This window comes from Pelobates fuscus, chromosome 13, assembly GCF_036172605.1.
Source record: "Pelobates fuscus isolate aPelFus1 chromosome 13, aPelFus1.pri, whole genome shotgun sequence".
Classification (NCBI taxonomy): domain Eukaryota; kingdom Metazoa; phylum Chordata; class Amphibia; order Anura; family Pelobatidae; genus Pelobates; species Pelobates fuscus.
In genome coordinates, this window is record NC_086329.1 from 35,572,050 (window position 1) to 35,596,084 (window position 24,035).

Consider the following 24,035-nt stretch of genomic DNA (forward strand, 5'->3'; position numbering starts at 1 on the left):
AGAGAGATACAGTATATTTAATGACAGTGAGGCTGTGTGTTATTATAGAGAGATACAGTATATATAATGACAGTGAGGCTGTGTGTGTATTATTATAGAGAGATACAGTATATATGACAGTGAGGCTGTGTGTGTATTATTATAGAGAGATACAGTATATATAATGACAGTGAGGCTGTGTGTGTATTCTAGAGAGATACAGTATATATAATGACAGTGAGGCAGTGTGTGTATTATAGAGAGATACAGTATATATAATGACAGTGAGGCTGTGTGTTATTATAGAGAGATACAGTATATATAATGACAGTGAGGCAGTGTGTGTATTATTATAGAGAGATACAGTATATATAATGACAGTGAGGCTGTGTGTATTATTATAGAGAGATACAGTATATATAATGACAGCGAGGCTGTGTGTGTATTATTATAGAGAGATACAGTATATTTAATGACAGCGAGGCTGTGTGTGTATTATTATAGAGAGATACAGTATAATGACAGTGAGGCTGTGTGTATTATTATAGAGAGATACAGTATATATAATGACAGTGAGACTGTGTGTGTGTATTATTATAGAGAGATACAGTATATATAATGACAGTGAGGCTGTGTGTGTATTATTATAGAGAGATACAGTATATATAATGACAGTGAGGCTGTGTGTGTATTATTATAGAGAGATACAGTATATATAATGGCAGTGAGGCTGTGTGTGTATTATTATAGAGAGATACAGTATATATAATGACAGTGAGGCTGTGTGTGTATTATTACAGAGAGATACAGTATATATAATGACAGTGAGGCTGTGTGTGTATTATTATAGAGAGATACAGTATATATATATATAATGACAGTGAGGCTGTGTGTGTTATTGTAGAGAGATACAGTATATATAATGACAGTGAGGCTGTGTGTATTATTATAGAGAGATACAGTATATTTAATGACAGTGAGGCTGTGTGTATTATTATAGAGAGATACAGTATATTTAATGACAGAGAGGCTGTGTGTATTATTATAGAGAGATACAGTATATATAATGACAGCGAGGCTGTGTGTATTATTATAGAGAGATACAGTATATATAATGACAGTGAGACTGTGTGTGTGTGTATTATTATAGAGAGATACAGTATATATAATGACAGTGAGGCTGTGTGTGTATTATTATAGAGAGATACAGTATATATAATGACAGTGAGGCTGTGTGTGTATTATTATAGAGAGATACAGTATATATAATGACAGTGAGGCTGTGTGTATTATTATAGAGAGATACAGTGTATATATAATGACAGTGAGGCTGTGTGTATTATTATAGAGAGATACAGTGTATATATAATGACAGTGAGGCTGTGTGTGTATTATTATAGAGAGATACAGTATATATGACAGTGAGGCTGTGTGTATTATTATAGAGAGATACAGTATATATAATGACAGTGAGGCTGTGTGTTATTATAGAGAGATACAGTATATATAATGACAGTGAGGCTGTGTGTGTATTATTATAGAGAGATACAGTATATATAATGACAGTGAGGCTGTGTGTGTGTATTATTATAGAGAGATACAGTATATATAATGACAGTGAGGCTGTGTGTGTATTATAGAGAGATACAGTATATATTACAGTGAGGCTGTGTGTATTATTATAGAGAGATACAGTATATATAATGACAGTGAGGCTGTGTGTGTATTATAGAGAGATACAGTATATATAATGACAGTGAAGCTGTGTGAGTGTATTATAGAGAGATACAGTATATATAATGACAGTGAGGCTGTGTGTGTATTATTATAGAGAGATACAGTATATATAATGACAGTGAGGCTGTGTGTGTATTATTATAGAGAGATACAGTATATATAATGACAGTGAGGCTGTGTGTGTATTATTATAGAGAGATACAGTATATATAATGACAGTGAGGCTGTGTGTGTATTATTATAGAGAGATACAGTATATATAATGGCAGTGAGGCTGTGTGTGTATTATTATAGAGAGATACAGTATATATAATGACAGTGAGGCTGTGTGTGTATTATTACAGAGAGATACAGTATATATAATGACAGTGAGGCTGTGTGTGTATTATTATAGAGAGATACAGTATATATATATATATAATGACAGTGAGGCTGTGTGTGTTATTGTAGAGAGATACAGTATATATAATGACAGTGAGGCTGTGTGTATTATTATAGAGAGATACAGTATATTTAATGACAGTGAGGCTGTGTGTATTATTATAGAGAGATACAGTATATTTAATGACAGAGAGGCTGTGTGTATTATTATAGAGAGATACAGTATATATAATGACAGCGAGGCTGTGTGTATTATTATAGAGAGATACAGTATATATAATGACAGTGAGACTGTGTGTGTGTGTATTATTATAGAGAGATACAGTATATATAATGACAGTGAGGCTGTGTGTGTATTATTATAGAGAGATACAGTATATATAATGACAGTGAGGCTGTGTGTGTATTATTATAGAGAGATACAGTATATATAATGACAGTGAGGCTGTGTGTATTATTATAGAGAGATACAGTGTATATATAATGACAGTGAGGCTGTGTGTATTATTATAGAGAGATACAGTGTATATATAATGACAGTGAGGCTGTGTGTGTATTATTATAGAGAGATACAGTATATATGACAGTGAGGCTGTGTGTATTATTATAGAGAGATACAGTATATATAATGACAGTGAGGCTGTGTGTTATTATAGAGAGATACAGTATATATAATGACAGTGAGGCTGTGTGTGTATTATAGAGAGATACAGTATATATTACAGTGAGGCTGTGTGTATTATTATAGAGAGATACAGTATATATAATGACAGTGAGGCTGTGTGTGTATTATAGAGAGATACAGTATATATAATGACAGTGAAGCTGTGTGAGTGTATTATAGAGAGATACAGTATATATAATGACAGTGAGGCTGTGTGTGTATTATTATAGAGAGATACAGTATATATAATGACAGTGAGGCTGTGTGTGTATTATTATAGAGAGATACAGTATATATAATGACAGTGAGGCTGTGTGTGTATTATTATAGAGAGATACAGTATATATAATGACAGTGAGGCTGTGTGTGTATTATTATAGAGAGATACAGTATATATAATGACAGTGAGGCTGTGTGTATTATTATAGAGAGATACAGTATATATAATGACAGTGAGGCTGTGTGTATTATTATAGAGAGATACAGTATATATAATGACAGTGAGGCTGTGTGTATTATTATAGAGAGATACAGTATATATATAATGACAGTGAGGCTGTGTGTATTATTATAGAGAGATACAGTATATATATAATGACAGTGAGGCTGTGTGTATTATTATAGAGAGATACAGTATATATAATGACAGTGAGGCTGTGTGTATTATTATAGAGAGATACAGTATATATGACAGCGAGGCTGTGTGTATTATTATAGAGAGATACAGTATATTTAATGACAGCGAGGCTGTGTGTATTATAGAGAGATACAGTATATATAATGACAATGAGGGTGTGTGTGTATTATTATAGAGAGATACAGTATATTTAATGACAGTGAGGCTGTGTGTATTATTATAGAGAGATACAGTATATATAATGACAGTGAGGCTGTGTGTATTATTATAGAGAGATACAGTATATATAATGACAGTGAGGCTGTGTGTATTATTATAGAGAGATACAGTATATTTAATGACAGTGAGGCTGTGTGTTATTATAGAGAGATACAGTAAAAATAAAGACAGTGAGGCTGTGTGTGTATTATTATAGAGAGATACAGTATATATGACAGTGAGGCTGTGTGTGTATTATTATAGAGAGATACAGTATATATAATGACAGTGAGGCTGTGTGTGTATTATAGAGAGATACAGTATATATAATGACAGTGAGGCAGTGTGTGTATTATAGAGAGATACAGTATATATAATGACAGTGAGGCAGTGTGTGTATTATTATAGAGAGATACAGTATATATAATGACAGTGAGGCTGTGTGTATTATTATAGAGAGATACAGTATATATAATGACAGCGAGGCTGTGTGTGTATTATTATAGAGAGATACAGTATATTTAATGACAGCGAGGCTGTGTGTGTATTATTATAGAGAGATACAGTATAATGACAGTGAGGCTGTGTGTATTATTATAGAGAGATACAGTATATATAATGACAGTGAGACTGTGTGTGTGTATTATTATAGAGAGATACAGTATATATAATGACAGTGAGGCTGTGTGTGTATTATTATAGAGAGATACAGTATATATAATGACAGTGAGGCTGTGTGTGTATTATTATAGAGAGATACAGTATATATAATGGCAGTGAGGCTGTGTGTGTATTATTATAGAGAGATACAGTATATATAATGACAGTGAGGCTGTGTGTGTATTATTACAGAGAGATACAGTATATATAATGACAGTGAGGCTGTGTGTGTATTATTATAGAGAGATACAGTATATATATAATGACAGTGAGGCTGTGTGTATTATTATAGAGAGATACAGTATATATAATGACAGTGAGGCTGTGTGTATTATTATAGAGAGATACAGTATATTTAATGACAGTGAGGCTGTGTGTATTATTATAGAGAGATACAGTATATTTAATGACAGAGAGGCTGTGTGTATTATTATAGAGAGATACAGTATATATAATGACAGCGAGGCTGTGTGTATTATTATAGAGAGATACAGTATATATAATGACAGTGAGACTGTGTGTGTGTGTATTATTATAGAGAGATACAGTATATATAATGACAGTGAAGCTGTGTGAGTGTATTATAGAGAGATACAGTATATATAATGACAGTGAGGCTGTGTGTGTATTATTATAGAGAGATACAGTATATATAATGACAGTGAGGCTGTGTGTGTATTATTATAGAGAGATACAGTATATATAATGACAGTGAGGCTGTGTGTGTATTATTATAGAGAGATACAGTATATATAATGACAGTGAGGCTGTGTGTGTATTATTATAGAGAGATACAGTATATATAATGACAGTGAGGCTGTGTGTATTATTATAGAGAGATACAGTATATATAATGACAGTGAGGCTGTGTGTATTATTATAGAGAGATACAGTATATATAATGACAGTGAGGCTGTGTGTGTATTATTATAGAGAGATACAGTATATATATAATGACAGTGAGGCTGTGTGTATTATTATAGAGAGATACAGTATATATATAATGACAGTGAGGCTGTGTGTATTATTATAGAGAGATACAGTATATATGACAGCGAGGCTGTGTGTGTATTATTATAGAGAGATACAGTATATTTAATGACAGCGAGGCTGTGTGTATTATAGAGAGATACAGTATATATAATGACAATGAGGGTGTGTGTGTGTATTATTATAGAGAGATACAGTATATTTAATGACAGTGAGGCTGTGTGTATTATTATAGAGAGATACAGTATATATAATGACAGTGAGGCTGTGTGTATTATTATAGAGAGATACAGTATATATAATGACAGTGAGGCTGTGTGTATTATTATAGAGAGATACAGTATATATAATGACAGTGAGGCTGTGTGTATTATTATAGAGAGATACAGTATATTTAATGACAGTGAGGCTGTGTGTTATTATAGAGAGATACAGTATATTTAATGACAGTGAGGCTGTGTGTTATTATAGAGAGATACAGTATATATAATGACAGTGAGGCTGTGTGTGTATTATTATAGAGAGATACAGTATATATGACAGTGAGGCTGTGTGTGTATTATTATAGAGAGATACAGTATATATAATGACAGTGAGGCTGTGTGTGTATTATAGAGAGATACAGTATATATAATGACAGTGAGGCAGTGTGTGTATTATAGAGAGATACAGTATATATAATGACAGTGAGGCTGTGTGTTATTATAGAGAGATACAGTATATATAATGACAGTGAGGCAGTGTGTGTATTATTATAGAGAGATACAGTATATATAATGACAGTGAGGCTGTGTGTATTATTATAGAGAGATACAGTATATATAATGACAGCGAGGCTGTGTGTGTATTATTATAGAGAGATACAGTATATTTAATGACAGCGAGGCTGTGTGTGTATTATTATAGAGAGATACAGTATAATGACAGTGAGGCTGTGTGTATTATTATAGAGAGATACAGTATATATAATGACAGTGAGACTGTGTGTGTGTATTATTATAGAGAGATACAGTATATATAATGACAGTGAGGCTGTGTGTGTATTATTATAGAGAGATACAGTATATATAATGACAGTGAGGCTGTGTGTGTATTATTATAGAGAGATACAGTATATATAATGGCAGTGAGGCTGTGTGTGTATTATTATAGAGAGATACAGTATATATAATGACAGTGAGGCTGTGTGTGTATTATTACAGAGAGATACAGTATATATAATGACAGTGAGGCTGTGTGTGTATTATTATAGAGAGATACAGTATATATATATAATGACAGTGAGGCTGTGTGTGTTATTATAGAGAGATACAGTATATATAATGACAGTGAGGCTGTGTGTATTATTATAGAGAGATACAGTATATTTAATGACAGTGAGGCTGTGTGTATTATTATAGAGAGATACAGTATATTTAATGACAGAGAGGCTGTGTGTATTATAGAGAGATACAGTACATATAATGACAATGAGGGTGTGTGTGTGTATTATTATAGAGAGATACAGTATATTTAATGACAGTGAGGCTGTGTGTATTATTATAGAGAGATACAGTATATATAATGACAGTGAGGCTGTGTGTATTATTATAGAGAGATACAGTATATATAATGACAGTGAGGCTGTGTGTATTATTATAGAGAGATACAGTATATATATAATGACAGTGAGGCTGTGTGTATTATTATAGAGAGATACAGTATATATAATGACAGTGAGGCTGTGTGTATTATTATAGAGAGATACAGTATATATATAATGACAGTGAGGCTGTGTGTATTATTATAGAGAGATACAGTATATATGACAGCGAGGCTGTGTGTGTATTATTATAGAGAGATACAGTATATTTAATGACAGCGAGGCTGTGTGTATTATAGAGAGATACAGTATATATAATGACAATGAGGGTGTGTGTGTGTATTATTATAGAGAGATACAGTATATTTAATGACAGTGAGGCTGTGTGTATTATTATAGAGAGATACAGTATATATAATGACAGTGAGGCTGTGTGTATTATTATAGAGAGATACAGTATATATAATGACAGTGAGGCTGTGTGTATTATTATAGAGAGATACAGTATATATAATGACAGTGAGGCTGTGTGTATTATTATAGAGAGATACAGTATATTTAATGACAGTGAGGCTGTGTGTTATTATAGAGAGATACAGTATATTTAATGACAGTGAGGCTGTGTGTTATTATAGAGAGATACAGTATATATAATGACAGTGAGGCTGTGTGTGTATTATTATAGAGAGATACAGTATATATGACAGTGAGGCTGTGTGTGTATTATTATAGAGAGATACAGTATATATAATGACAGTGAGGCTGTGTGTGTATTATAGAGAGATACAGTATATATAATGACAGTGAGGCAGTGTGTGTATTATAGAGAGATACAGTATATATAATGACAGTGAGGCTGTGTGTTATTATAGAGAGATACAGTATATATAATGACAGTGAGGCAGTGTGTGTATTATTATAGAGAGATACAGTATATATAATGACAGTGAGGCTGTGTGTATTATTATAGAGAGATACAGTATATATAATGACAGCGAGGCTGTGTGTGTATTATTATAGAGAGATACAGTATATTTAATGACAGCGAGGCTGTGTGTGTATTATTATAGAGAGATACAGTATAATGACAGTGAGGCTGTGTGTATTATTATAGAGAGATACAGTATATATAATGACAGTGAGACTGTGTGTGTGTATTATTATAGAGAGATACAGTATATATAATGACAGTGAGGCTGTGTGTGTATTATTATAGAGAGATACAGTATATATAATGACAGTGAGGCTGTGTGTGTATTATTATAGAGAGATACAGTATATATAATGGCAGTGAGGCTGTGTGTGTATTATTATAGAGAGATACAGTATATATAATGACAGTGAGGCTGTGTGTGTATTATTACAGAGAGATACAGTATATATAATGACAGTGAGGCTGTGTGTGTATTATTATAGAGAGATACAGTATATATATATAATGACAGTGAGGCTGTGTGTGTTATTATAGAGAGATACAGTATATATAATGACAGTGAGGCTGTGTGTATTATTATAGAGAGATACAGTATATTTAATGACAGTGAGGCTGTGTGTATTATTATAGAGAGATACAGTATATTTAATGACAGAGAGGCTGTGTGTATTATTATAGAGAGATACAGTATATATAATGACAGCGAGGCTGTGTGTATTATTATAGAGAGATACAGTATATATAATGACAGTGAGACTGTGTGTGTGTGTATTATAGAGAGATACAGTATATATAATGACAGTGAGGCTGTGTGTGTATTATTATAGAGAGATACAGTATATATAATGACAGTGAGGCTGTGTGTGTATTATTATAGAGAGATACAGTATATATAATGACAGTGAGGCTGTGTGTATTATTATAGAGAGATACAGTGTATATATAATGACAGTGAGGCTGTGTGTATTATTATAGAGAGATACAGTGTATATATAATGACAGTGAGGCTGTGTGTGTATTATTATAGAGAGATACAGTATATATGACAGTGAGGCTGTGTGTATTATTATAGAGAGATACAGTATATATAATGACAGTGAGGCTGTGTGTTATTATAGAGAGATACAGTATATATAATGACAGTGAGGCTGTGTGTGTGTATTATTATAGAGAGATACAGTATATATAATGACAGTGAGGCTGTGTGTGTGTATTATTATAGAGAGATACAGTATATATAATGACAGTGAGGCTGTGTGTGTATTATTATAGAGAGATACAGTATATATAATGACAGTGAGGCTGTGTGTATTATTATAGAGAGATACAGTATATATAATGACAGTGAGGCTGTGTGTGTATTATTATAGAGAGATACAGTATATATATAATGACAGTGAGGCTGTGTGTGTATTATTATAGAGAGATACAGTATATATAATGACAGTGAGGCTGTGTGTATTATTATAGAGAGATACAGTATATATATATAATGACAGTGAGGCTGTGTGTGTATTATTATAGAGAGATACAGTATATATAATGACAGTGAGGCTGTGTGTATTATTATAGAGAGATACAGTATATATAATGACAGTGAGGCTGTGTGTATTATTATAGAGAGATACAGTATATATAATGACAGTGAGGCTGTGTGTTATTATAGAGAGATACAGTATATATAATGACAGTGAGGCTGTGTGTGTATTATTATAGAGAGATACAGTATATATAATGACAGTGAGGCTGTGTGTGTATTATTATAGAGAGATACAGTATATATAATGACAGTGAGGCTGTGTGTGTATTATTATAGAGAGATACAGTATATATAATGACAGTGAGGCTGTGTGTTATTATAGAGAGATACAGTATATATAATGACAGTGAGGCTGTGTGTTATTATAGAGAGATACAGTATATATAATGACAGTGAGGCTGTGTGTATTATTATAGAGAGATACAGTATATATAATGACAGTGAGGCTGTGTGTATTATTATAGAGAGATACAGTATATATAATGACAGTGAGGCTGTGTGTATTATTATAGAGAGATACAGTATATATAATGACAGTGAGGCTGTGTGTATTATTATAGAGAGATACAGTATATATAATGACAGTGAGGCTGTGTGTATTATTATAGAGAGATACAGTATATTTAATGACAGTGAGGCTGTGTGTTATTATAGAGAGATACAGTATATTTAATGACAGTGAGGCTGTGTGTTATTATAGAGAGATACAGTATATATAATGACAGTGAGGCTGTGTGTGTATTATTATAGAGAGATACAGTATATATGACAGTGAGGCTGTGTGTGTATTATTATAGAGAGATACAGTATATATAATGACAGTGAGGCTGTGTGTGTATTATAGAGAGATACAGTATATATAATGACAGTGAGGCAGTGTGTGTATTATAGAGAGATACAGTATATATAATGACAGTGAGGCTGTGTGTTATTATAGAGAGATACAGTATATATAATGACAGTGAGGCAGTGTGTGTATTATTATAGAGAGATACAGTATATATAATGACAGTGAGGCTGTGTGTATTATTATAGAGAGATACAGTATATATAATGACAGTGAGGCTGTGTGTTATTATAGAGAGATACAGTATATATAATGACAGTGAGGCTGTGTGTGTATTATTATAGAGAGATACAGTATATATAATGACAGTGAGGCTGTGTGTGTATTATTATAGAGAGATACAGTATATATAATGACAGTGAGGCTGTGTGTGTATTATTATAGAGAGATACAGTATATATAATGACAGTGAGGCTGTGTGTTATTATAGAGAGATACAGTATATATAATGACAGTGAGGCTGTGTGTTATTATAGAGAGATACAGTATATATAATGACAGTGAGGCTGTGTGTATTATTATAGAGAGATACAGTATATATAATGACAGTGAGGCTGTGTGTATTATTATAGAGAGATACAGTATATATAATGACAGTGAGGCTGTGTGTATTATTATAGAGAGATACAGTATATATAATGACAGTGAGGCTGTGTGTATTATTATAGAGAGATACAGTATATATAATGACAGTGAGGCTGTGTGTATTATTATAGAGAGATACAGTATATTTAATGACAGTGAGGCTGTGTGTTATTATAGAGAGATACAGTATATTTAATGACAGTGAGGCTGTGTGTTATTATAGAGAGATACAGTATATATAATGACAGTGAGGCTGTGTGTGTATTATTATAGAGAGATACAGTATATATGACAGTGAGGCTGTGTGTGTATTATTATAGAGAGATACAGTATATATAATGACAGTGAGGCTGTGTGTGTATTATAGAGAGATACAGTATATATAATGACAGTGAGGCAGTGTGTGTATTATAGAGAGATACAGTATATATAATGACAGTGAGGCTGTGTGTTATTATAGAGAGATACAGTATATATAATGACAGTGAGGCAGTGTGTGTATTATTATAGAGAGATACAGTATATATAATGACAGTGAGGCTGTGTGTATTATTATAGAGAGATACAGTATATATAATGACAACGAGGCTGTGTGTGTATTATTATAGAGAGATACAGTATATTTAATGACAGCGAGGCTGTGTGTGTATTATTATAGAGAGATACAGTATAATGACAGTGAGGCTGTGTGTATTATTATAGAGAGATACAGTATATATAATGACAGTGAGACTGTGTGTGTGTATTATTATAGAGAGATACAGTATATATAATGACAGTGAGGCTGTGTGTGTATTATTATAGAGAGATAAAGTATATATAATGACAGTGAGGCTGTGTGTGTATTATTATAGAGAGATACAGTATATATAATGGCAGTGAGGCTGTGTGTGTATTATTATAGAGAGATACAGTATATATAATGACAGTGAGGCTGTGTGTGTATTATTACAGAGAGATACAGTATATATAATGACAGTGAGGCTGTGTGTGTATTATTATAGAGAGATACAGTATATATATATAATGACAGTGAGGCTGTGTGTGTTATTATAGAGAGATACAGTATATATAATGACAGTGAGGCTGTGTGTATTATTATAGAGAGATACAGTATATTTAATGACAGTGAGGCTGTGTGTATTATTATAGAGAGATACAGTATATTTAATGACAGAGAGGCTGTGTGTATTATTATAGAGAGATACAGTATATATAATGACAGCGAGGCTGTGTGTATTATTATAGAGAGATACAGTATATATAATGACAGTGAGACTGTGTGTGTGTGTATTATAGAGAGATACAGTATATATAATGACAGTGAGGCTGTGTGTATTATTATAGAGAGATACAGTGTATATATAATGACAGTGAGGCTGTGTGTATTATTATAGAGAGATACAGTGTATATATAATGACAGTGAGGCTGTGTGTGTATTATTATAGAGAGATACAGTATATATGACAGTGAGGCTGTGTGTATTATTATAGAGAGATACAGTATATATAATGACAGTGAGGCTGTGTGTTATTATAGAGAGATACAGTATATATAATGACAGTGAGGCTGTGTGTGTGTATTATTATAGAGAGATACAGTATATATAATGACAGTGAGGCTGTGTGTGTGTATTATTATAGAGAGATACAGTATATATAATGACAGTGAGGCTGTGTGTGTGTATTATTATAGAGAGATACAGTATATATAATGACAGTGAGGCTGTGTGTATTATTATAGAGAGATACAGTATATATAATGACAGTGAGGCTGTGTGTGTATTATTATAGAGAGATACAGTATATATATAATGACAGTGAGGCTGTGTGTGTATTATTATAGAGAGATACAGTATATATAATGACAGTGAGGCTGTGTGTATTATTATAGAGAGATACAGTATATATATAAGGACAGTGAGGCTGTGTGTGTATTATTATAGAGAGATACAGTATATATAATGACAGTGAGGCTGTGTGTATTATTATAGAGAGATACAGTATATATAATGACAGTGAGGCTGTGTGTATTATTATAGAGAGATACAGTATATATAATGACAGTGAGGCTGTGTGTTATTATAGAGAGATACAGTATATATAATGACAGTGAGGCTGTGTGTGTATTATTATAGAGAGATACAGTATATATAATGACAGTGAGGCTGTGTGTGTATTATTATAGAGAGATACAGTATATATAATGACAGTGAGGCTGTGTGTGTATTATTATAGAGAGATACAGTATATATAATGACAGTGAGGCTGTGTGTGTATTATTATAGAGAGATACAGTATATATAATGACAGTGAGGCTGTGTGTTATTATAGAGAGATACAGTATATATAATGACAGTGAGGCTGTGTGTTATTATAGAGAGATACAGTATATATAATGACAGTGAGGCTGTGTGTATTATTATAGAGAGATACAGTATATATAATGACAGTGAGGCTGTGTGTATTATTATAGAGAGATACAGTATATATAATGACAGTGAGGCTGTGTGTATTATTATAGAGAGATACAGTATATATAATGACAGTGAGGCTGTGTGTATTATTATAGAGAGATACAGTATATATAATGACAGTGAGGCTGTGTGTATTATTATAGAGAGATACAGTATATATAATGACAGTGAGGCTGTGTGTATTATTATAGAGAGATACAGTATATATAATGACAGTGAGGCTGTGTGTATTATTATAGAGAGATACAGTATATATAATGACAGTGAGGCTGTGTGTGTATTATTATAGAGAGATACAGTATATATAATGACAGTGAGGCTGTGTGTATTATTATAGAGAGATACAGTATATATAATGACAGTGAGGCTGTGTGTGTATTATTATAGAGAGATACAGTATATATAATGACAGTGAGGCTGTGTGTATTATTATAGAGAGATACAGTATATATAATGACAGTGAGGCTGTGTGTTATTATAGAGAGATACAGTATATATAATGACAGTGAGGCTGTGTGTATTATTATAGAGAGATACAGTATATATAATGACAGTGAGGCTGTGTGTTATTATAGAGAGATACAGTATATATAATGACAGTGAGGCTGTGTGTATTATTATAGAGAGATACAGTATATATAATGACAGTGAGGCTGTGTGTTATTATAGAGAGATACAGTATATATAATGACAGTGAGGCTGTGTGTGTATTATTATAGAGAGATACAGTATATATAATGACAGTGAGGCTGTGTGTGTATTATTATAGAGAGATACAGTATATATAATGACAGTGAGGCTGTGTGTGTATTATTATAGAGAGATACAGTATATATAATGACAGTGAGGCTGTGTGTTATTATAGAGAGATACAGTATATATAATGGTACAGGCGGTGCCAGGTTTCTTACCCCGCTCTTGGCTGCTGTGAAGGCCGGGCTGCAGCCGGGGGACGCAGTGAGTTTATAAGGCCGGCCCGCCAGGCTGTCCTCCCATGCTCGGCCCGGACTGTCCGCTCGGAGAACACAGCACAGCACGGAGTGAGCTGATTGGACACTATCTGGAGGGTCAGGGGGTGAGAAGGCAGCGGATCCAGCAAATCACAAGCAACGAGACATGGACAGCGTGAGAGCGTGTCCAATCACAAGCGCGGACTCAGACTTACACAGCAGGCAGCCAATGAGAATGCCAGAAATAAAACACTGAAGTGAAACGGCAAATAGCCAGCGTTAGAGACTGCTTGCAGAGCCAATCAGAGCGCGGGATGCAGGGGGAAGATAATGCACCAATCAGCACAATGGAGAGTGATACAGTTTAGTGCAATGACCAATCACCACTGGACTTAAGAAAGGTTGCGTTTTCCCTTAGATACAAGAGCGTTTCAATATAACTTTATTTAGGTAAAGAATTAAAACAACTTTATTAGTACATTGACAAAATCTCTCTCCTTTTTTTTTTAATAAATATTTTTTTATTGATATTTAATAACAGAGACAAACAAAACTCTTGGAAAATACTGTTTAACCCCTTAAGGACCAAACTTCTGGAATAAAAGGGAATAATGACATGTCCCACATGTCATGTGTCCTTAAGGGGTTTAAATAGCTTACTATTGCACCTCTAAATATCACAATTCACTTAGAAACACTCCAAGCACCATCACTACTACAGCTCACTTTGGTGGTTATGGTGGGAAAAGTGCCCTTGTGGTGGAATCTCAGTAAAAATAAATTTACTAGGACAAGATTGCCATGTGGCATATTCCCCTCCTCCATTGTTCTGGGTGAGCCATGTGGTCTAACAGGTAAGGGAAGTTAGGCTTTGTTCAGCTGATTGTGTAGAGTATATGTGGGTAGTTAACTATAGGAGGAGCTATATGTCTATATTATGCATTTACGCAGTCAGTTCTGGGCTCAGATCTTGTTGTATTTTGGTGACATAAGTCCCTCTGAGCCCCGGTCGGTGAATCGAATAAAGAATCTCTTCCTTCCTGAAGAAACCTGTCCACTTCTCTGTGCTTGGCTTCCGTCAGTTTCTCCGGTATCACCCTGGCACGCCAGCGAATAAGTAGTCAAACAGTTTAAAGCTAGAATTAGGTTAGTCTGGTATGCTGATACCGGAGAAACTGACGGAAGCCAAGCACAGAGAGATGGACACAGGTTTCTTCAGGAAGGAAGAGATTCTTTATTGGATCACCGATCGGGACTCAGAGGGACTAGCGTCACCAAAATACAGCAAAGTCTGAGTACTGAATACATAGAGTACATTCCTTATATAGCACTGTAGCTCCTCCCACAATTAACTACACCCACACATACCCTTAACCTATTTAATAAATAGAGTCTAAACTCATCCATCCGGTCTAACCACGTGGCTCATCTGATACAAAGGAGAGGGACGCGTAATTCCAGTTCTTACATTCCTGCACCTGGTCAGTACAGTGATAACAGTATCTTAGCTACGTGTAATTAACTAACTGATACTACAAACACATATACATACATATGCCTTGTGGCAATCTTAGCCTGCTAAACTTGTATTTTACTGGAATTACATCACATTCCCCCCTTTGATGCCTCTGATATTTCACAATTACTTGAGGCATCACTTAACCTTGGTTTGCATATACCTCAGGTTACCATGAACCAGACCAGACTTATCTTATGATGTGAATCTTTTAACACTCATCTTCCTGCATTGGTTCTCCTTGATCTAGAGCCTTATACTTATATATCGCCATTATCTGTGCAGCAGCCTTCCTCTCTGCTATACTTCCTATCAGGCTTTGCACAGACCTAACTACTAAGGGTATAAGACACGGTAGGAGTAGACACAACAGTAAAATCAGTAGGACTCCACCTACCACTGCCTTAAGCCCTCCAAACCACTCATACCAGCTACCAAACCAACTACTTGGATTGTACCCTTTCCATACCTGAGTAGGCACATGCACTAGTTTAACCATATGGCTAGTAAGCTCAGCTATTGCTTGCCCTTCGTCATCTATTTGAAGACAGCAATTGCTCAGGTTAAACTTCCCACATACACCTCCCTCTACTGCCAAAAGGTAATCCAAGGCTAATCTATTTTGGTACACTGCTGTCCTCATCCTGGTATTATGCTTCGCTAGAAGATTGAGTGCTTGTGAGGTCTCATTAGTAATAATCTCAACCACCGCCTGTAATCTTATAATACGGTTGAGCATATAAATTGGGGTTCTATAACCAAAGGTACCATCTTCTGCCCACGTGGCTGGCCCATAATAATCTATGATACGCTGGGGAGGCCATTCATTATCTTCCCAGGTGCCTATCTCTAAGGGTCCCCTTTTCTTCCTATGATTCACATCATACACTTTAACACCTAAAGTCTCACCTGTTTCAATCGGTAACAAGAAGAAGGATGGTTTGAGCATACCCAACACACATGCCCCTTCCCAGTCCTGTGGCAACTCCGAATAGGCTTTCTTACCACAGATCCAGTACAAATTTGCTGGGGCTCTCCAGGTAGATGTGATGGATAAATCAAACCACACATCCTTTAAACTGGCATATCTAGCAAACGGGTTAGATGGTTCTGAGACATTTGAAGCCGACCACCAAGTTGTATTTTTAGTATCATCATCATAAGCTTTTTGCCCTAGACAAGTTAATTCTCCTACAGAAGTATTATACATTATTCCTTTCCTTGCTATGCAAACATAACCTATGATGGAGGTCTTTAATCTCCACTCAGATTTACCTCTAACACTCAAATGATAATCGGCTTGTGTAGATATTAGTTGGTCAACTGCCTCAGAACCGGACATTACCTCCTTTGCTTCCCAAGGCCATTGGTCTCCCATGTTAGTACCTCCACACACATAGCAGTTGGTAACATTAAGACTACCGGCAATACTTTCAGCTAGGTCAATGAACAGGTTTTTAGCGTTATGGGGGATCTTATTATCTATACTCATCTCTTCATAAAAGGAATGGTATACTTGATGAGTCTGGGAGGATACCGTATCAGTCTCTATTCCTATAAACAATAATGTCCCAGGATCTAAACCCGTCCCGTATATCTGAAACCCAAATAAATTTCCATACTTATCTAGGAACTTGTCGGGGTTATTAATAAGTATATGGACTGGGTTGCATTCCATAGACTTACAATAAGGGCTAGTCGGCAACTTAGTCACTATCATGTCTTTATCTACTGTCTGTCCCCAAGTCGCCCACCCCACACAAGACCAATATGGACAAAAGTTATAGTCTTTATTTGGGCATCTAGGACTCACATATTTATTTTTACTACTGGGACAAATATATTTATCATTAGACCCATACGTCCTCTCCCATCTAAGATCCCCACATACATTCCACGGTTTTCTACCACTTGATATCGCCTTACATGCATCATATAGCAGAACACCCGAAGAATGTACGGATTCTAACACCGTCTTATTAATTAGGGTCCCCTGAGGATCTCCATTCCTGAGAGTCAACCAAATTGTACGAGGTTGATACTCTGGACTGAAGCACTTAGGTTCTCCTACTCCTAAATGGCACACACTATAGTCTATATTTAGGTATCTACATCTTGATACCTCTCCTTTACATTCGTATTGTGAATGCCAAATTAGGGTTTGGGAAATATGGTTACCTGTTCTCGTAGTCTTAATGCATACCTCACAGCTAGGAGTGTCGGTACCTCTACCTTCCTGAATATAAAAACACATATAAATAAACACAATCAAAAGCACATCTTTCGCCGTCATCCTCAGTCTTCGTCCGTGCGATGGAACCTCAGCTTCCAGGATGTGAGGGCTGCAGGGAATGGAGTTCTGCTCGTCTTCACAGGTGTCCCTTCGAGACTTTCCTGGCTTATACACTATGTGTTGGTAAGCGGACAGGCTTTATTATGGCCTTCTCACTCACACCTGTAACAATAAAATTTGTAATCCACAATAATTCCTCGTTACTCCGACTGAGTAGTGCGTTTCAACCGGATCTTGCAGGGATTCTCTGGATCTGCTGTAATTTGCCAAGAATCGACTGCTGCTGGTTTAACCCTGGAGTGATGTATCCACGGAGTTACTTCGGCTACTTTTATCGCTGTAGGGGTAGACAAAAGAACAACATAAGGACCTCTCCACTTGGGCCCTAACGGTACATTATTCCACTCTTTAATCCACACTTGGTCTCCTGGATGATAACTATGAACAGGGGGATAAATATTCACAGGTAATCTATCTTGTACCCATTTCTGTACCTCCTCCATAGTCTTACCCAACTCTACAACCTGCTGCCGGGTAATTCCTTCTCCCAACTGACTCAAGTCCCCCCTTAAGTTACCAAGTACGGGAGGTGGTCGCCCATACATGATTTCAAAAGGAGAGAGGCCCATCCTTCTGGTAGGGGTACTGCGGATTCGCAATAAAGCTATGGGTAAGAGAACGTTCCACTTAAGTTGGGTTTCCTGACACATTTTAGCCAACTGGTTCTTTATAGTTCTATTCATTCTCTCTACCTTACCAGAACTCTGGGGTCTATATGCAGTATGAAGCCTCCACTTTATACCAAGCATATGAGTCAGTTGTTGTAGGCACTGATGAACAAAAGCTGGACCATTGTCCGATCCTATAGAACAGGGTAGTCCATATCGGGGTATTATTTCTCGTAGCAGGAATCTTACAACTTCTCCTGCTTTCTCTGTACGAGTAGGACATGCTTCTACCCAGCCTGAATAGGTGCACACAATTACCAACAGGTAACGATGTCCACCCGATTTAGGCATTACTGTAAAGTCTATTTGTAGATCGGACATGAGGAGTCCCCCCATAAACTGGACTCCTGGTGGCTTTACTGGTCCTTGTCTTGCATTATTCTTAGCACACGTTACACATCTGCGTACAATGGCCTGAGTCAAGTTGGACAATCTTGGTATGTAGAAATGTTTCCTGAGAGATTCTTCAGTACTGTCTCTCCCAGAATGTGTCCCCTTGTGATAATTTTGGACAATTTCTACCGCTAGTGATGCTGGTATGACTATTCTTCCATCTTCTAGCTGATACCACTTGTTCTCCAAATACTTTCCCGGTTCAGTCTTTAACCACTCCTCTTCTTGAGCTGTATAAACTGGAGTCCATTGGGACAGTGGAGTTGGTATAAGAGCAGCTATATGCCCCACATACTCCTGTCTTCCTGATTCAGCAGCACGCTTAGCTGCACTATCTGCCATCCGATTTCCCTTGGTTACATCACCATCTCCTCTCAGATGCGCTCGACAATGTATGATACCGACTTCTTTCGGCTCCCACACTGCTTCCAATAGTTGTAGGATTTCAGCTGCGTACTTGATTTCGTTGCCTTCTGAATTCAGTAGTCCTCTTTCTTTATACAAAGCTCCGTGGGCATGAGTGGTTAAAAACGCATACTTAGAGTCCGTATAGATATTTACTCTTAAACCTTCAGCCAATTGTAACGCTCGTGTTAGTGCTATTAATTCTGCCTTTTGTGCTGATGTTCCTTTCGCCAGTGGCCGAGCTTCTATCACCTTGTCTATTGTTGTCACTGCATATCCTGCATAGCGGATCCCTTCTTTCACATAACTACTGCCGTCGGTGTAATATTGAACATCGGGGTTCTGGATGGGAAAATCACGAAGATCTGGTCTACTTGAAAATACTTCATCCATTACTTCCAAACAATCATGTTGACTTTCAGTAGGTTGCGGCAAAAGGGTAGCTGGATTTAAGGTGTTTACAGTCTCTAAATGCACTCTTGGGTTTTCACACAACATTGCTTGATACTTGGTCATACGGCTGTTACTAAACCAATGATTTCCTTTGTAATCCAACAACGTCTGTACTGCATGTGGGACTCGTACATAAAGTTCTTGACCCAGAGTGAGTTTATCGGCTTCAGCTACTAGCAGGGCGGCTGCAGCTACGGCTCTTAGACAAGGTGGAAGTCCGCTGGCCACTGCATCCAGTTGCTTAGACATGTAGGCAACAGGTCTTTGCCATGATCCCAAGTACTGTGTCAATACTCCCACAGCCATTCTTCTTTGCTCGTGTACATATAAGTAGAATGGTCGTGTGTGATCAGGTAGACCTAATGCTGGGGCACTCATCAAAGCCTTCTTCACATCTTCAAATGCCGTTTGCTGTTCTTGGGTCCATAAGAAGGGGTCGTGCTCTGTACCTTTGATGGCTGCGTACAGAGGTTTTGCCAGTATCGCATAGCTGGGAATCCATATCCTACAGAAGCCTGCTGCCCCCAAGAATTCTCGCACTTGTCTTCTATTCTTGGGTATTGGTATTTGGCAGACAGCTTCTTTTCTCTCTGGCCCCATAATCCTTTGACCTTCAGAGATATGGAATCCCAGATACTTGACAGTTGGCAAACACAACTGAGCCTTCTTCCTGGACACCTTGTATCCTGCCTTCCAGAGAATATGTAGTAGATCGTGCGTTGCTTGCTGACATTTTTCTTTTGTAACTGCTGCTATCAACAAGTCATCTACATATTGTAACAATACACATTCTCCTGGGATAGACTCGAAATCCAGTAGATCTTGACTTAGAGCTGAACCAAATAGGGTAGGTGAATTTTTAAACCCTTGGGGCAGTCTTGTCCAAGTCATTTGGCGTTTTGAGCCCGTTACAGCGTTCTCCCATTGGAAAGCGAAAATACATTGGCTTTCTGCGGCAATTCGGAGGCAAAAGAAGGCATCTTTGAGATCTAAGACTGTGAAGTAAGTAGCCCCGCCCGGAATTAAAGCAAGCAGGTTATATGGATTGGGTACAACTGGATGTATGCTAACAACCGCATCATTGACTGCTCTTAAGTCCTGTACAGGTCGATACTCATCTGTACCGGGCTTTTGAACAGGCAGCAATGGGGTGTTCCAGGGGGAAGTACAGAATTTTAGGATACCATACCGTATGAACTTATCCAGATAGGATTGGATGTTCTTCTTAGCCTTCTGCGGAATGTGATATTGTCTTAGGCTCACTGGATAAACCCCATGTTTCAGTTCAATTTTTATTGGTGGAATATTGCGGGCCAGTCCTGGTGGGTTGTTCTCTGCCCAAACTCCTGGTATGTTAAACAATGTCTCATCACTCCTAGGGTTTTGGCTAGTCAACACTGTATAAAGTCGCCACTCTTCTTCCTTTGGTACGGATAAAGTCATAATACCTGAAGGTCCATTAAACTTTAAGGATGTTGTTCCATTTGGTAGGAACGTAATCTGCGCTTGTAATTTTGATAGCATATCACGTCCCAGCAATTGGACTGGACATTCAGGCATATAAAGGAATTGGTGTTTTACTACGTGGCCTCCCAATGTACAGAGTCGACTTTTAAGAACCGGTTTTTCAGCACTTCTTCCAGTTGCTCCTATCACAGTAATAGTCCTTCCAGATGGAGGAGCAACTAGATTAGTCACCACTGAATGTTCAGCACCAGTGTCGATCATGAACGCACTCCTTTTCCCCCCTATTGATACATCGACCATAGGCTCCGCTCGACCAAGGGGGATGGAGCCCGGTCGGTATCAATAGTCCTCCATGACAGTGTCAGCCAATCCTACAAAGTCCCTACCTTCTCTATCGCGGGACCTTTGCGCTGCTGGAATATACCTGTCTTCCCTAACACTTCCTCTGTTCCCATTACTCCCTCTATAACCATTACTCCCTCCGGGGCCTCCTCTACCTCTCGCTCTACCTCTAAAGTTTCCGTAGCCTGCCCTGGGTTGGTCTCTCTCGTACTGCTCTCTTTGCGGACATTCGTTCCTCCAATGCCCTTCTTCCTTGCAATACGCGCATTGATCCCTACTCAAAGGCTCCCTACTCCATCTATTATTGCCTCTATCTGGGCCCCGTTTATCTACGCCTGCGATCGCTACCGCTAGCATATCAGCCTTTTTACGCATCTTGCGCTCTTCCTCTTTCTTACTTTCTGTATCCCTGTTCATATAGACCTTATTTGCTACCTCCATTAGTTGGGTGATGGACATACCTGCAAACCCTTCTAACTTTTGTAGCTTGCGCTTAATATCTCCGTATGCTTGGCTGACAAAGGCGGAGTTAACCATTCGGGAATTGTCTGCGTCTTCCGGATTAAAGGGGGTATACAAGCGGTATGCCTCCAATAATCGGTCATAAAAGACACTGGGCGCTTCATCGCTTTTCTGGATCACCTCAACTGTCTTCGACATGTTAATGGCTTTCTTTCCTCCGGCTTTCATGCCAGCAATTATAGCGTCTCTATAGGCTCTGAGTTGAACCATATCAGCACCATTTACGTTCCAATCGGGATCGGTGTTGGGATAGTGTGTCGCGGCCCATGCTGCTGGATTGGCTTGGTTCAAAGCACGGGCTCTATCCTCTAATGCTTTAATGGCTGCTTGATTTATTCTTGTCCTTTCCTCATTGTTAAATAAAGTCATTAGTAACTGCTGGCAATCAGCCCATGTCGGATTATGCGTCTGTACTATTGAGGTGAACAGATCAGTCATAGCTTGTGGTTTCTCAGTATACGAGGAATTATGGGTCTTCCAGTTTAAAAGATCGGTTGTGGTAAATGGGACATATACGAAGACTGGGTCAGCGTGTGCCATTTGACCTGCGGCATCGATATAAGCTGACCCGGGATTCAGACGAAGAGGCATCTGATAGTGCTTTAATTGTTGGGCACCAGTCAACTGTCGGGTTTGGATGGGGCTACGTAGAGAGGCGTCAGTCATGGGTTCCGGTCGGGGAGAGATAGGGTATGGGGATGTGGGAGGTCGGTTTTGGGAAAAGGTCGTAAATAAAACACTTCGAGCCGAGCTAGATGAAGCTTGACCGGAAGTCTGAAGTGGCGCCAAATCAGGATATTCGTTTCTAATGGGGGTGGATTCTGGTTCCGGAAGGGGAGATTTAGTACGAGGGGGGGTGGATCCTGTACTGGAGGAGGAAGCGGAAGTGGATGAGGGTAATGAGGGGAGGGGTGCAGGACTTCCTGCGTTTGCGTCACTTCTTCTTAACGGAAAGTAAGGGGGCGGCAAAGGGATCTCGGACTCAGGGGGCGTGTCCAAAATGGGCCTAACACCAGTCCTAGTGGACGAGCAAGTCCTAGCTACCATGAGGCGACACTGCTCCTCGTGGCATGTCTGGAGCCATTTTGGCGAGTCATTTACGGCCTGTCTCCAACAGTCAATATAAGGAAACTGGCCGTAAAGTTCAGGCCTACCCGATACAGCCACGTGTAAGCGCTGTACCAGAGTTGGATCCAAACTGCCACGTGGCGGCCATGCCGCAACCAAAGTAGGCCACTCCCTAGTACACAAAGTGACCAAACGTACAGGAGACATCTTTACCCCAAAATCACAAACTTTGAATCCCTTTTTAAAATTCTTAACCATACATCCTAAGGGATCCGGAATCGTTGACTGCGACGCACCCATACTTAACAATGGAACGTCGTCGACAACGAATACTATACACGCGTACTATTCAACAGTCACACCCGTTTCCTCTGGCAACAGCACCACGTGGTACGGTTACCAAGTGAAACGTACACAATAACAATAAACACTCAGGGAATTCCCGTACACACACAGCTGTTACACCAGTCACTATATAATCAATATTATGCCCTTTGGCGTAACTATACAGTCACCCACGCTATAATTCTCTATATACGAATTACCCGTCTATAACACACCCCAGTAACATCGTCTTTTACAAATAGCGGTTACAGTACGGTTAGCATAGGTCAAAGCACAAGTTAAGGTCACAATACAATTATTAGTGGTTATGGTGTTAAACATGCAATGGACGACAATGATTAG

At 37.4% G+C, this 24,035-nt stretch overlaps 1 protein-coding gene across 1 annotated transcript in view; it reads right to left on the reverse strand.

Moving 5' to 3' along the window:
- DICER1 (dicer 1, ribonuclease III) overlaps window positions 1-14,238 on the reverse strand; it is an 87,362-nt gene extending 73,124 nt beyond the window's left edge. Inside the window, exon 1 of the mRNA XM_063440043.1 lies at window positions 14,123-14,238. The gene's annotated coding sequence lies outside the window, so the exon portion shown is untranslated. The remainder of the gene's footprint in view (window positions 1-14,122) is intronic.
- Between the last annotated feature and the right edge of the window lie 9,797 nt (window positions 14,239-24,035).